At 35.4% G+C, this 15,679-nt stretch overlaps 1 long non-coding RNA gene across 1 annotated transcript in view; it reads left to right on the top strand.

Annotated features, from left to right (window-relative positions):
* The first annotated feature begins 6,211 nt into the window (after positions 1-6,211).
* The window catches only part of LOC131856023 (uncharacterized), a 51,420-nt gene continuing 41,952 nt past the window's right edge, over positions 6,212-15,679 (top strand). Inside the window, exons 1-2 of the long non-coding RNA XR_009358131.1 lie at positions 6,212-6,459; positions 8,186-8,237. This is a non-coding gene — a long non-coding RNA (uncharacterized LOC131856023). The remainder of the gene's footprint in view (positions 6,460-8,185; positions 8,238-15,679) is intronic.

Raw genomic sequence — 15,679 nt, 5'->3', positions numbered from 1 at the left:
AACGAGTGGGGATTCAAACACAAGACCCACTATCAACAGTGGGTTGCAACTTACCGTTGCACTGCGGGGTCAACCCCTTTAGCTTTAAATTTTTAATATTTTAGTTGAAGTATGATTTTACTTTTTAACTTTAATTTATTTAAAAAACTAATTATGTTTACCTTCAATTTTATTTAATAATATTGTGTTTATTTTTCTTAATATTGTTTGTGATATATTAATTATATCTTTTAAGTACATATTTTATTAATATTTCAATTCTACAAAATTTAAAATATTAGTTTTACATTTTAGTTTAATTATTAATTAACTTAATAAGTTTGATATGTAATTTTTAAAATTATTATTTTTATTCTTATTTGAATTTTGATATATTTTAAATTTGCATTTAATTTATTCGATTTTAATTTGTAATTTAAATTGAATTTTGTAATATATTTTATCTTCCTCTTTATCTATCTTCTTTTTCTCTTAATCTCTATATATCTTCCTATCTATTTATATTTTTATCTCTCCCTCTATCTCTATCTCTCTATCTATTTTTCTCCATCTTCCTCTCTTACAATAACTTCATCTCCACCTCTATCTTCCACTCTCCCCCTTTATTTATAGACATATATTTTCTCTCTCTATCCATCCACCTTTCTCTCTCCCTCTCTCTTCCTAGACCTCTATATCTATCTCTTTGCTTCTCTATATCCATCTCTCCTTCTATATCTCTCCATTTCTCTCCACCCCTGTAACTCTCCCTATCTCTACCTCTTTATATATCACTCCCCATCTCTATTTTTATCTTTCTAACTATCCTTCTCATTCTCTCCATTTCTATATGTTTATCTTTTCTATCTCTCCCTATCCCTCTTTTTTCTTTCACTTTATCTTTCCCTCTCCTCTCTCCACATCCCTCTTCTCTATTTCCATCTCCATATCTATCTCTATCTCCTTACTTCTCTCTATTTCCATTTGGTAACTAAAGAAAGTGGGTCCAACATTAAACTTGAAATACTCAAAACAAGGACTAGGGTTGGGTGGGAAACCAATGTTAGTGGTGGGTTTATCAATGGAGAACCCAAAATGCAAAGAGGACAGTGGCAGTGTTTTGTTGGTAGAACGCGAGGAAAACAATGAGAGGGTGAATAGAAAGAAACAAAAATTAATATCTCAGACCAAAATGCTAGCATCGTATTTTCCTACTAATTCCTCTTGGAATATGGAGCATCGTGCTTGCACACAAGTCAGAGAAAGATTGACATTTGTAAATGCCAGACAATACAAAAGGATCTTGCAATGAAGGTAGGCCAAAATAGCTAGAAAATTAAGATGGTTAGGGCACAATAGGTTTATCACAATTCTTACAAAAGTAATAAGTTTCAATCAGACAACTGTCACACATGAAATTAAACAAGAGAAAACAAAACCAACAATAGAATTACTAGAAAATCGTGAAAACCTGGAAACTCAAGTTGAAAATTTGGGAAGTCAAGTTGAAAACTTGGAAAATGAAGTTGAAAGGATATATTTGTAGAATCACCAATCTAACAACATTGAAAGAATGAAGCAACAAGAAACAAAAATAGAGGGGGATGTGGAAGGTGAAGGTTAGGTGAACCAATATAGTCCTAACTCAACTCCTTTAACCAGGTCTTCAGACCTGTATGTTAATGAATTAATGGAGCTAAAGAATATACTTGAAGGTTTAGAAGTAATAGAATAGAGGAAGTACAATAAAAGGCAAGAGATTATGGATACCAATCACAAATTCTCTCAAGAAAACAAGTTTTTCAGGGAGGAGATATTCAAACTTCAAACTAATCTAAAAATAGGACAACAAGAAATAGCAACCATAAAGCAGGATTCAAAGCAGATTAAAGATGGAAATTCCATTGTAGAAGTGGAGGAAAGGAGCACCCACCACTAGAGGAGTTCCACTCAACAATAGCAAGCATAGAAATCAGGGAAGCCAAGTTGAAGGAAAAACTAGAAGAGGTAAAATCGTGGGCACAAGTAACAAAAGGGTCAACTGAGAGTCAAAGGGAACTCATAGAGAAGCAGATTAAGGTGCACTTAGGGGAAGAAAAACATAAGAATGATAAAGCATCAAATATAATAATAAAAGGACTGAAGGATTATGGAGAAGGTGAACACACTGATACGCTAATTAAAGAATTTTTAGTGGATAAGTTGGAGTGGGTGGGGCATATTCATCAAGCAAGCAAAATTGGCAAAGTGGCACAAGATGACAGGAATAGGAATATAAGGGTAACATTAAAAAACATAGAGGACAAGATCAAAATTATGAAGAACAAAAGGTTTCTCAAGGGAACGCGATTTTATATAGATGAAGATTTAACCCCACTACAATTAGAAGAGATAAGAAAAGAATGGGTAAAAGTGGTAGCAACAAGAAATGCAGGTAATGAGTCTTGGATGTATAGAGGGAAAGCACAATTCAACAACAAAACTACACATGATAAATAGGAAGGCAAGCCCCCCCAGACACATCTCTCAATGGTAAGATGGAATTGTAGGGGCTATCTTTGGAGTTGGGGGGTTGGTTTAGGGCCCATAGTTGAGGGGATGGACATAATTTCCCTCCTTGAAACACATGAATATGAGGGTTGCAAGGTTCCAAGTTTTGAGGGTTACATAAAGATGTCAGTTTGAAATGAGTTAACCGAAAGCGACAAGGGTTATGGAGGGGTCACAATTTTAGTAAGAGGCTCTTGGTGAAAAATCATACACATAGAAAAAGAAGACCCAAATAAGCAATACATATGGATAAAAATAGAGGTAAAAGAGAACATAATTTATCTTGTAGCATGTTTCTTTGCTCCACATGGTTCAAATTTCTACAAGAAGAAGAAACTAGACAAAGAGGATGCATGCACAACCCTAAAAAATGATATATTAGCATACAACCTCAAAGGCGAAATCATCCTAATTGGAGACTTTAATGCTAAAATTGCAAAAAACCAGTCTCTTTGTCTTACAAATGAGGAGGGAATAGGGGACAATCCTTTGTGTCTAGAAGAGGAAGGGAGCCAAAAGTGGGAAAGAGTATCTCAAGACGAGAAAGGGGTTATCACACAATATGGGGTAGAATTGTTGGGAGTATGCAACTTGTATGATTTAATTATATGCAATGGTTTTAAAATGTTGCAAAGTTCTAGGAACATCACATGTCACACATACAATGGTCAAAGTGTGGTGGATTATGTTATAAGCTCAAAGAAAATCATGAAAAGTTTGATAGATATTGAGGTAAAGAAGCGTCCCATAGAAATGAATTCAGGTCACAATCAATACATGTGAAGATCAACATACAAAATGGTATGAACAATTCAAATAAGAAAACTATGGACAACATCATGCTGACCTCTATTATTCTCAAGGCCCTCAACTCTTGCAAAAGGTCCAAGCCTAAAAGAGGCTATAAGAATAGCTTTACAACAAACCCATGGTACGATGAGGATTGTAAGGCAACAAGGAAAATGGCTAAAAGATGGGGTAATAATAGAGAATATGTAAAGCTGGTCAGATAGAAAAAATAAGTTTATATGCAAACTAGAAGAAAGACATTAATATCACTTGGGAGACACAATCCAGGAGGCTTTTGGAGAGAATTGCAATAGCAAGACATGATTAAAGAGAATAATATTACAGATCTTGAATGGTTATAGTATGCAAAGCAACTATGTGAGAGGGGGGCAAAAAAAGATAACCCTCCAATAATTAATTCAAGAGCTAAACTTTTCTCTTCCGAAGACATTAAATAAGGAATAAAGAAGTTGGTAATGGGTAAAGCTCAAGATAGACGGTTTACAAGCAAAACACTTAAAATGGGATTTGGAGGCTCTCACGCCTCATATTAAAAAAAATATTCAATGAGGTCCTTTAGTATGGGTTTCTGGCAAACTGGATGACTAGTGTTGTTATCTCCTTGCTCAAAAGTGGTGACATCAACAACCTTTAAACTATCGCACTATAACGATCAATCCTCTTTTTGACAAATTGTTTGGGAGCATGATAGAAAAATGGATCAATCTTTGGGCTGAAAGGGAGGGAACGTGGGCAAAAGGGCAAGCAGGCTTCAGGCCAAAACATTCTACTATTAATCATTGCATGACACTTAGACACTTGATTGAGAAGGTTTGGGATAAATAGGGAGAGGAGGTATTTTGTTGCTTTGTTGACTTCAAGAAGCTTTTGATTCAGTACCCTGGAGCAAATTGTGGAGTAGGATTGAAGAACTGGAAATTCCAAAACAATATAGAGATGTTGTTCATAGGTTGTATGAACAAGTTTGGGCCAAAATTTGAACCAAACAAGGATTTTCAGAATATTTTGGAAGTGATATTGGGGTCAAGCAGGGATGTCCATTATCCCCTACCTTATTTGGGATACACATTGACAAATTAGAGGAGTGGATTGATAAGTTTGGTGGTGGAGGGGTTTACTTGACTAATTATGTTATAAAGCTGCTTTTATATGTTGACGATCTTATTTTAATGGCAAAAACAACACAAGATTTGAAGGAACACTTAAAAAGACTAGAGCTCTTTTGTCATCAGGTGGGGTGTAGGTGAACACTACCAAAACCAAGGTCACGATCTTTACCTTGAAGAGAAAGAAGGTTCATAGGGAATTTGTTTTTGAAGGCAACCCCTTATAGGTGGTAAATGAATATGAGTATCTTGGCCTTAATTTCCACAACAAACTCAGTTAGGAAACGTGTAGAGCAAAAAGGATATAAGGGGGATGGAAAGCTCTATGCTCATTGCAAAATAGATGCAGAAGAGCCGAGCTATGGGATTGGAAGACAAAGAAAACTCTTTTTGGGCTTCAGTTGTCCCAGTGGTACTATATGGATGTGAAGTTTGGGGTAGCAACACCTCAACAAAAAAATGGAGACAAATAGAGAGATTGCAAAAATATTTAATTACACAGCCTCAAGATTAAATCTATGGTTCCATACGAGATTGTCCTAGCGGAGGCCGGGGCTTTCCTCGTTGAGGTGTCAGCTATGTTTTGGTTGTTAAGCTATCTAAGAAGACTAGATGACATGCAGACCCATCGTTAGCCAAAAATGACAGCCAGTGAAAAATTAGATAGAAGAAAGAGCATGTGGATGAAACAAAATGTTGAATGGATGAGCAAGTGGGGTATTAGAACAAGTCAATGCCCAAATAACAACGGGGAAATAAAAAAGTACATGCAAGGAAAGTTCAAAGAAAGCATGTGGAAAGGGCCACTTGGAAGGAAAAATGAATACTATGTCAAACATTTTAACTCTACATATGACCACACACAAAAGACCTACATAGGAATGAAAATAAAATGAAATGCAAAAATGCTAATTGCTTAGATAAGAACAAGTTCGCACCAACTTAGATGTGAGACTGAAAGATGAATGATACCTAAAGAGGAGTGAGTAGATAGAAGGTTGAGACAAAATGACATTACATCATGGAATGTTCAGTTTACAAGGACATCCAAATCAATTATATTGAGACATTAAAAGGGAATAGCTTGGGTCACTTCTTCGAATAAGAGAAGATAATAAGGGTTGCAAATTTTTGGTTAAGTTAAACAGTAGAAGATCCAAGATGCATAAAGAAAAGGAAATATAGGTGTTGGGTTTTGGATATACAATTTTCATCGCTATCTATGGGTCCTATTGGCTGCGTAGCCTCGTGGACGTGATTAAAAACATTTATTCATTCATTCTCTCTCTATTGCAAATATAACATGAGCCCATTGGTAATGGAGCCTGGTTGTCTTATTTCTTTAGAGGCTTTGTTTCAATCATGTTCAGAGCATTATAAGTGGATGCATAATTGATTTGAAACTATCACATATCCCTTGCAATATTTGCACACCAAGATGCAATTGCTAGTCTTTCTTTCCAAGATGCAATTGCTAGTCTTTCTTTCCAAATACTCTATCCTTGTGAACTTCGATATAAAAAAAAGAAGTTGAATTTTTAGTCCCTGCCTTAAGCAGGGAACTAATGTTTTCATGTAACTCAATTAGTTTGTCAAATAAAATCAAAAATATTTAATTCTAAAGTTTTAAGTATGATTCTTTTGATTTTTTTTATTTTTCAAATTATTTTAATTTTTTCCTAAAAACATTATTGGCTGATAGAATTTTCCTGGGGGCTTAAATAAATTTTCAATAACAAAAAATATAGAAATTAGTTGGCACTGTGCTTACTGCAAGTGCTCTGTACAATTTCATTAATGATTTTGTATTTTGAAACAGGCATTTGTACAGGTTTTTTAATGACTCCAGTTGGCATTCGTGGCAGTTTTAATCTGTGTGTCATTCATTAAAAAAACTACACTACGTTCATTGCTTCTACAATTTTGTTGCATTCTCATGTGGCAGGGTGAAAGATTTAAGGAAGCAGACCATTTTGTTTGCGAAAAGTTTCCTAAGAAGACTGCATAAATACAGGTATGATTTGTCAGCAATTCTTAGTTGCAGAACGCTACCATTGTTTCTCTGTTTTTGTTAGTAAAAAATTTCATTATTTGTTTTTTAATTAAAACCCCTATTTTTTTTATTGCTCAACTTCATTGTTATTACTAATGTGGGTATTTTCCAGAATCGCTGATTATTGCCTGAGACTTTCATTCATTTATTTGTTCACTGATAGGGGTTTTAGAGAACAGTATCCAGACTTTTTTGCAGGAGCTTTGTTTACTGTGACTTAATTTGAAGAATTTTCATTTAGCTTCATTTTCATTTTCAAGACTTTTGGCTCTATGGCCAATGCATAGGCTAAGGCTACTGATATCCTTCTGCACAGACACTTTGTCCTCAATGTCGTTCTTGTGTTGAGAAAAATTCTCCTTACAAAATCATAGATTTCTTGCTTGAAACGAAGTAGAAGAGCGGAAATGTTTTTTTTTTTATATTCCGTTGTCCACAAAATTCGCCACAACAATGGCAGGAATTTGAGGTGTTTTTGTAATGCATATGAATTTTTTTATCCAGCAAATCAATATCAGATTGGATAGTTTTGTTGTCCACTTGCATTAGGGATCTTTATGAATTTTGAAAGCCGCGATTAAGAGGAATTTTTTTAGTCTGCACACCACTACAGGTTGGTCTTGTTACCCATTAACTACTCTTTGATCCCAACAAACAATTTCGAGGGGCAAACCATCCTCCCACCAAGTCAGCCATTCGCCTATCAAATATTTGTAGGGAAAATTCTATAATCCTATTCAATTTGACCCTTCCATTGGTGTGCACTTATAGGTTAAAGCTCGGGACTCTTTTTTGCAAATGTAGATAGAAATCTGCATAATACCAATTCCATTCTTATTTCCCTACAACTGGTAGGGGTTTCACCTTCAAGGTTGTTTGTGCAGTTGCAACAAATAACTCAAGACAAAATTTGTGTGTATATTACAACCATTGCATTTCATGGCAGTTACAAAACCTGGGCATGCTCCATTTTTTCCGTTTGCATAATAGTATTACAGTATTAGCATGGCCTGTAGCCTTCTTACATTGCCTACTGGTGCACTAGGCCTATCCTATGCATTCCGTGTTTATTTTTCAAATTCATTTTGTACTGACATTTTGCATTTCTAATTGAATTTGAGGTCTTGTATCGAATATTGAATGAAGTATTCTTTAAATGAAACCCGTGTGAATTTGATAGGGATAATAGCTATCCTTGTTGAACGGAATCATAGGATTATAAATTTATAAATTTAAGCAGAATACAAGGACACTAGGGCTCATTGAGATTGAAGTTGTGTAATTATTTTGCAAGTGGGTATGATAAAAAAAATCACAATGGAGTAAAGTGGATTCCTGAACCTTCCTCTTTTTCCTTTTTCCTTTTTCCAGTTGGCTAAAACTTGAGTGAGCATACATCTGGCTTTACCATTCATGGAGTTTGATAGGGATATTCAGTATTTTAATAGTTTTATTATGCAACGCTTTTTGAATGGATTCGGGGGCATATAAATTTTAGCAGAATATAGGGAAACTGGGGTTCACTTTCCTTGAAGTTGTGTTATTTTTTTTTCTTTATTATTAGACAAGTGGGTTAGGTAAGAAACACCCAATAGAGAAAAATGGATTCCCAAACTCAGCTTTTCTTCTTTGTAAAGGATAATATTGTGATATGAATTGACAATATAAATGTGTTTTTGTCTGGCAGGGTATCCTTTGCACAACACAGTCTTAGAAATTTCACATGCTTATTGCTCAAGGTAAGTAACTATTTCTTAAAGTTGTTTCTTTTGATTTGTTCTTCAAACATATATGACCAAAATATTAGGCTTTGTTTTTTTTTCATCTAGCCTAGGTAATAATTCACTGAGATGGAGTTTATTCATTTGTAAATCCTAGAGTTCTTGTATTCTGAAAGAGAGAGAGATTGTTGAACAAGTGTAGTGTAATTCTTTTAATTTTAATAAAGAAATAGATACAGTTTTTAAAGTGATATCTGAATAATAGTAAATTTCTCTATGTCTTTTGAAATTACCTTAAGGTCATATCTTTGCTTCTACCAGTGTTGATAAGTTAGAGAGATGTAGCTTTCCATGCTAATTTGATAGGTGATGTGACACTTCTGAGGTATCAATAACAGTACACAATAGTTTTCTCCCTCAAAGATAGTTCAATATTAATGTGAAGCTCTTCAACATTTAAAGTTGTTTGAAGACAATAACAATACACAATGGTTTGCTCTCTCAAAGATAGTTTAATATTAATGTGAAACTCTTCAACATTTAAAGATGCTTGAAGACAACTGTAGGCTTCAGATAGCTCATCTTGTAGTGTACTCTAGTTCATTTCATGTCATGTTGCTTTCTTTGCCAAGTTAATTGGTTTAGATAAGAAACATTTTCTTATTTATCTTTTACCTTTTGCTAGGATTTTCACCAATTGAATGATTTCATTCAATCAAGAGCATTAGCATAATTTCAATGTTCTTTTCCAAATAAAAGATAAGATATTACATAGTTGTTAGACCATGTATCCCAAATTAGATTATTTTTGTTTTGTAAATAACTAGTTAATTGTCTTTCACAACAAACTTTTGATATTATGCTTAGTTTTTGTAAATCCAAATCTTTTGCACTATTCAGTTGCATTCAGAACCCGCATGGTATTACACACCACACTTTCCAAACTGCCACTTTATACTAGTTTTGAAAACTAGTTCTTAGAACACCACAACCAGTTATCAGTTTTGTACCAAATATCAGTTGTAAATTGTTTTTAAAATCATATTATATATGTATTTTTTTTAACAAAGATTCCTGCAAGCAGTAAAGTGAGAAAAGTTGTTACCTTTTCATATGTAGTATTATTTATTTTTATACATTTTTTACATGCTCAAAGTAACTTTATACTAGAAAATTGTTCTTAACCTTTGACGGTTCTCATGACAACTTATATTTGGATATGATTTTTTTTGTTGTCCACTAATACATGTCTGTTGCGTTCTATGACACATCACTGCAACTAAAGTCAATAGCATTTTGTGCTATGCCTATTTATTTATTTATGCCTCAAAGACTATAAAGATAAATTTCAGTCCATGTTCACCTACACGCTATTTCAAGAGAATTAAAAATCTTTTCTTCTCATATTCATACGGTTTTTCTTATTTTGATGCCTTCAGTTTAACCCGTCAATCTTAATCCACCTAAGCACAAAAAATACGGAGTTGAATAATCAGGATGTTAAGCTCTAAATCATGAGAAAGTTTGAGCAATCTCAATTCGACTATGATTTTACAGCATAGTACTGATATTTCTTCATTTCCCATATTTCATTTTCTCCTAGTGCCCACAATCTCTACCTTTCCCTCACCAGATTTAGCATAAGGCAGGGACTCTAGCTGTATATCACAGCTCTTGTTTAATTAGCTCCCTCGATCAGAACATAGCCTTACGAATTCGGGAAAAGCAAAGTTGCTTTAAAACTACACGTAAGTCTACCGTTCATGAAAGAAGAGCAAGCTACCGAGAGAGACATTGCCCGTGTACGGGAGAAAAAGCCAGAGACACGGCGCGAGTCAGAGAGGTATGCGTATTTCAGATTTCTGTTCGATATAATTTGAGTAAGGAAAATCATTATTGGTTCCTGCTAGGGAACTATTGCAGAGGCAGTAACATTTAAACAGTGATCAATCTATTTCTGTTCGATCAATCAAACTGTATAGATTTCCCGTAATTTTTTTTTTTTAAAAATGTAATAGGGTTTGAAATAAAGCAACTACCATGTTCATCATTCCTAATGCAAGAGAAATGAATGTGGGGCAATGTAAGTAGAATATAAACCAATTCATTCAGTGATGGCATCCATTGCTTGCATCTTAGTCTTTACAAATTTTAATCATGTAGGAGGATTGCATGGGTCAATAGTTTTCCGACTAAGAAAAACCATCTCGTACTCATTGTCAGTGTAACCGTTTGTCTTGGAGTAGTCTAAGATATGCTAGGTTGAGGCAAATAACGAACAATGTTTTTGGATCTTATAGAGAGATCTTATCAATAGGATTGGCATAGGGAAATTTAATTTAAAGGATCCCATCTTTCGTAACCCTTGCCTTATCATACCATTTCATTTCGTAATATCCAGCGTTCTTTTTCATTCTGTTTAATTGAAAGTTGTTTGCCCTTGAAATATCATTTTCCAAGTTGTTGGACAGGATGTCATGATAGAACTCTTTTCCCTCTGATTTAGAAGACCTATTTGAATCTAAAACAATGAAGTTAATGGCCAAAGAATTCTAATTTTTATAAAAGTCGCGCACCAAAAATTTGCATAGACACATCTGATGTTTGGAATGCAGTTAATGCAGTCTCTTCGGGGTCACAAAAATTTCACATGATACTTTGGGTCATGCTTGAGTCGAGTTATACACAACTTGTGAAGGGAAATAACTTTCTGGTGTAACTCGTGATCATGTAAGAAACACCACCTGTTTCATGGTGCATTTTGATCCGTGATAAACAACTGGTGATTCAGAGAACATCATAGACCATTTTATAGTTTGCTAAGATGTTTGGTTCAAGAAGTTGTCTCGAGGTCATTTTTCGAAAGTGGAAGTACAGAAAATAGTTTGAAGGTTGATCCGAGATAGCTTAGAAATGATAACAAATAATGAGATTATATATGAGATTCACGACTTGAAGCAACTCTGCAGATAGATAGGCTGCCCGAATATTAAAAGGCTAGGAAGGTGTAGCAAACAAGTTGCAGGACATTCCAGCCAAGGACTTTTACTAGTATCCCGGTGAGGAGTTGAAGGTGATCTTTCCAACACCATTTAAAGTAGTTTCCCAGATGACATTAAATTTAGAAACAAAAGACAAGATAGAGTCTTGGACAAGGTCTGCGAGATGACAATGACAAGAAGGTCTCACCTGTTGCTTCATTGCAAAGGTACGATATGTGTTATGAATTGAGATAAACTATACTGAAAAAAGGCAAGGATAGTCGGTTCGACCAATGCTCAACAAAAACCTATAGAGATAAGAAGTGCTCGGAACAAAGTTTTGTCAAATTTATAAACTAATAGGGTTCCGTTCGACAAATTTCTTGAAATAAGTCCACTCAATGTTTTAAAAGGAAATGAATCCAAACAATTTTCTTGTGTAATGTCCCTCTTGGGGATATTCCTGATTTTTGCCCTAAAGCAATAATTCTAACTTAAGACGAGAATTGCATTATATTCATAAATATAACTTTATTGAAAATGATGAACTTCAATAATGATATTCAATTTACATGGTATCAGAGCCAGGTCTAGGCTAGGAGCCCCAAGCACACGAGAGGTGTGGCTTAAGGGGGGTTGTTGGTGTTGGAAATAAGCCACACTCGGACTGACAATGGACTGGTCCAAGAGGGGCCAATAGCTCAGTGGCAGAGCACTCCAGCAACGTATGGAAGGTCCTAGGTTCGAGTCCTAGCTGGTCCATGTCTCAACAGAACTTATCCAAAACAATTTTCCTTCAATTTTTTTGCCAAAGATCAATGATACTCAGATCAATAAATCATAGCACAATACCCAATTCATCAAATAGTGAATTCCCCATAAATACCTTGCAAATCTGCTGAGTTAAAGGACACTGTCCCTAACTTAACAGTGACGAAACCAACGACCCCGTTCCTAGCTTGTCAAATGTAGGAAAGATCTTGTCCTTGCAAACCTGAGCCCACCTTGTGGGCTTGGACCCTGTCTGGTTTGCAAGTACTAACTAGAATTCAAAGCCGATATCTTAGTATTTGCTAGATTATTGTTGATTGCTTGATTTCTCTATATTGACATTTCTTGAAGGATTGATAAGTGGATGCTTAGATGTGGCTTGAATGAATGATTGATGTAATATATACCCCTGATTTTTTTTGAGAATGTTAGCAAGTTTGAATGTCAACACGAACAGTTTGCTGATTGATATGTTTCAGATTTAATTTACCATTAAAGAGAATTCATAGAACACATTGCATTGGAAAGATTGAATAAACCAATATGCATTAAATAACAAGTTTGCCATAAACTCTTTAGAGAACAATAGATATGATGAAGGTTTCAGTCTACAATATCTGAAAAATACTCTCTTAGAATTTGTTCCTTGCTTCAACAAGAGTACAATAAGTCTTCTACCAGCTAGTCTTTGAGTTTCATAAACTGAAAGGTATCCTCCACAACCCTTCTGAAAACCCAAATGAAGTCTGCTACTACAGGTAAAGGTCTGAAATCATTAACAACAATTTTTGTCAAAGCTTTATATGACTGTCCCCTACACACAGGGGTCTGAAAATTCCTTCAAATTGCCTCCAAAAGACACCAAATTACTCCCTTAATAGATGCATCAATGAAACATCACGTATAAATCTGCAATAGGTGTAAGAACCCTGTCATGTCCCCTCTTTAGCTCTGTCTAGCAGAGACATGTGAGTCAGCTTATTATAGGGTCTTGTAGGCTGACAATGGTGGATAGAGAATTAGTGAGGATATTCAGTGTTTGGGATTTGGTGTTCCGGCAGTAGTAGACCAATTTGGAGCAGTTCCTTAATTTTAGGAGGCAGTTCCTACATTTGTGGAGGCTATTCCTACTATTTAGGAGGTTATGACAGTATCCAGGGTTGGGTTTCCATGAGACTATTCCTTGGTTTCAGTTTCAGAAGATTTGGGTATGTTTCCTAGTTTCTAGGAGCATCCCTAGATTTTAGGGATAAGATTGCCAGTGGATCCATGATTTCCGACTTCAGTCACAGACAGGTGGCAGGTTCCGTTTCAGGCTTTTGGAGTCATTTGAGCCTTCTGCAGCTATTTGGGTTATATTTTTAATATATTTAAATATTTCCTAAGTTAGCGTTTAATTAATTAAATAAGGCTATGTTTATAGCCATTTTGGAGTAATAAGGGGTTTTTGGTTTCATCTGGATGCATATGCCCATGTGTTATAGCTCATTGGAAAGGTCTTGAACTTTTCTAAATATTTCCCATTTGTCAGGGACCCTTTTGATGAACGAAATTCTTTTATATTTAAAAAGTGGTGTTTTCTCTATACTTGGCGACTAAAAATGAGAAATAAGAATTTATAAGCCTAAGCGCACTTTTCACACACTTTTAGGGTTCGAGCTAGAGGGGAGGAGTTATAAGGAGATGCTAACCTAATTATCATCCATCTTTACACATCTTCATCTTTGATTTGGAGAATTTGCTCTGGAGAGCGATTTAGCATCTCGGACGAAAACCCCAGGGTCTTGCCTGTCTGGGACGTAGCCCCCAGCACAGTGGTTATTTGGTTCTTGCATTCAGTTTTCAGTGCCTTAGAGTTGGTACGACATCTTTTCTGGAGGATTCGGTGGACAGAGTTAGGGTTCAGCGTGGAGATTGAGGTTTCCATCTTGGAGTCACTTAACAACCGTACGACCGTACTTTGCAGCCATTTCTTTTCCCACTTGGAGCTATGTAAGAGCTTTGGATATTTGCCGCAGCCTCCTTCTTGATCACAGTATTCACTCTTCATCCAGGTTGGACTCATTGCTTATTGTAATCTTCCTAGAATTATTTGGAATCACTATCTGGATAATTATTTGATTTAAATAATCAAAAATCTGCTTGGTACGATTTTGATTTGGCTGTGTATGAACATTTATTTCCAGTACTCTTTTCATGTACTTGTTCTTCAATTATTACTAGCTGAAAAACTATCAAAACATAAAAAGAACTCAACCTTCTGCAACTTCTGTCTATTTCTGGAAGATTATAGTAATAAACAGGAAATTCAATTAAAATAATTAAAAAAACTACAGCAGATCAGCGAAGGGATCCATCAAGGATCTTTCAGAACCCCTGCTATTACTGAACCCGAAATCTGCAACTCAACCTCTCTAACATTTTGTCAAACAGTTCGTATGCCAGTGATTCCATGAACAATTTCAGTTTGTATGAATAAGCGCTTATTTGATTTATTATAAATAAGACTTTTGCTCAGAAATATTAAGAATTTATTGATTGTACAAAAGATTTTCAGTGGCACATAAGTGAAAAGAATATTTGTAAACATTTCAGTTCAGGTAAACGTTTACAACAATCTGACCTTTCTGAGAAATACAGTGAAAGAATAACTCCTCCATTTGATGCAACTTGGATTAAAACTGTTAAATTCTGTGAGAAGCAAGAATTGAGCCAGGATCTGATGTCGGTCATAGATCACATGCAACTCCAAGCAACGGATGATCGAAGATCAAAATAGCTGAATGAAGATAAATCTGATATGAGAGAAAAATAGAAATAAAGAAGAGAATTTAGAGAAGACTCTCACCGAGCTATCACTTCACTAGTGAAGGTGAGAGTATATTGCTTATTATATAGAAAAATAATAGCATATACAACCAAGAGGTGCATTAACTCCCACCTCCATAAAAAGTGGAAGGTTTTACCTACTACCCCATAAAAGGTGGGAGGATTTTACCTACTTGGTAAATGTCAAAATATGTGGCATAACCTCCTTACATGAAAACAAAAAAGGAGTTATAAGAGGTGGCACATAAGGCCAAAAGAGGGTGAGAAACCCAACTACCCCATAATCCACTTAGGAAATGACAAAATATTGGTTATGAGAGGTGGCACAACAAGCCAAAAGAGGGTGTGTAACTCAACTACCCATGTGAGGTGGAGAGTTACACATGTAGCTAATGTATTCCGCCACGTGTCCTCATATTAACCACACCTAATAACCTAAGCAAGCTTAATAATATATGTGTAGGAAAAATAAATACCCCCTAACATAAGGAAAATAAAAAAACCTACACTAACACCCCCCCTAAAGCGTAGCTTAGGTGGGTGAAAAGATGGGTCCCGGTAAATGAGGCCATATTAGGTACCCATGTACATAAATATCCCCCCCAAAAGAAGAAGGCCCCCATAAGAGGAATAGACCCCCCCTAAATAGAGAGAGAGAAAGAATGAAGGACTAAGAAGCCCCTCCTGAAGTAGACACCTTTTGCATCCCAAGCAAAGATCGCAAATGAAGGAACTTGCTTTCGGTGAAAGGTTTGGTGAAGATGTCCGCAGTTTGCTCCGATGTAGAACAATACTTAAGATCCATGATGCCTTCCTGAAGGAGCTCCCAAATATAGTGCATAGGTATCTCAATGTGTTTCATCCTCTGATGATGAACTG

This window comes from Cryptomeria japonica, chromosome 6 (assembly GCF_030272615.1).
Source record: "Cryptomeria japonica chromosome 6, Sugi_1.0, whole genome shotgun sequence".
In the NCBI taxonomy this organism is placed as follows: domain Eukaryota; kingdom Viridiplantae; phylum Streptophyta; class Pinopsida; order Cupressales; family Cupressaceae; genus Cryptomeria; species Cryptomeria japonica.
Note: the sequence above shows the minus strand (reverse complement) of the source record. Positions and strands in the feature narration are given on the sequence as shown.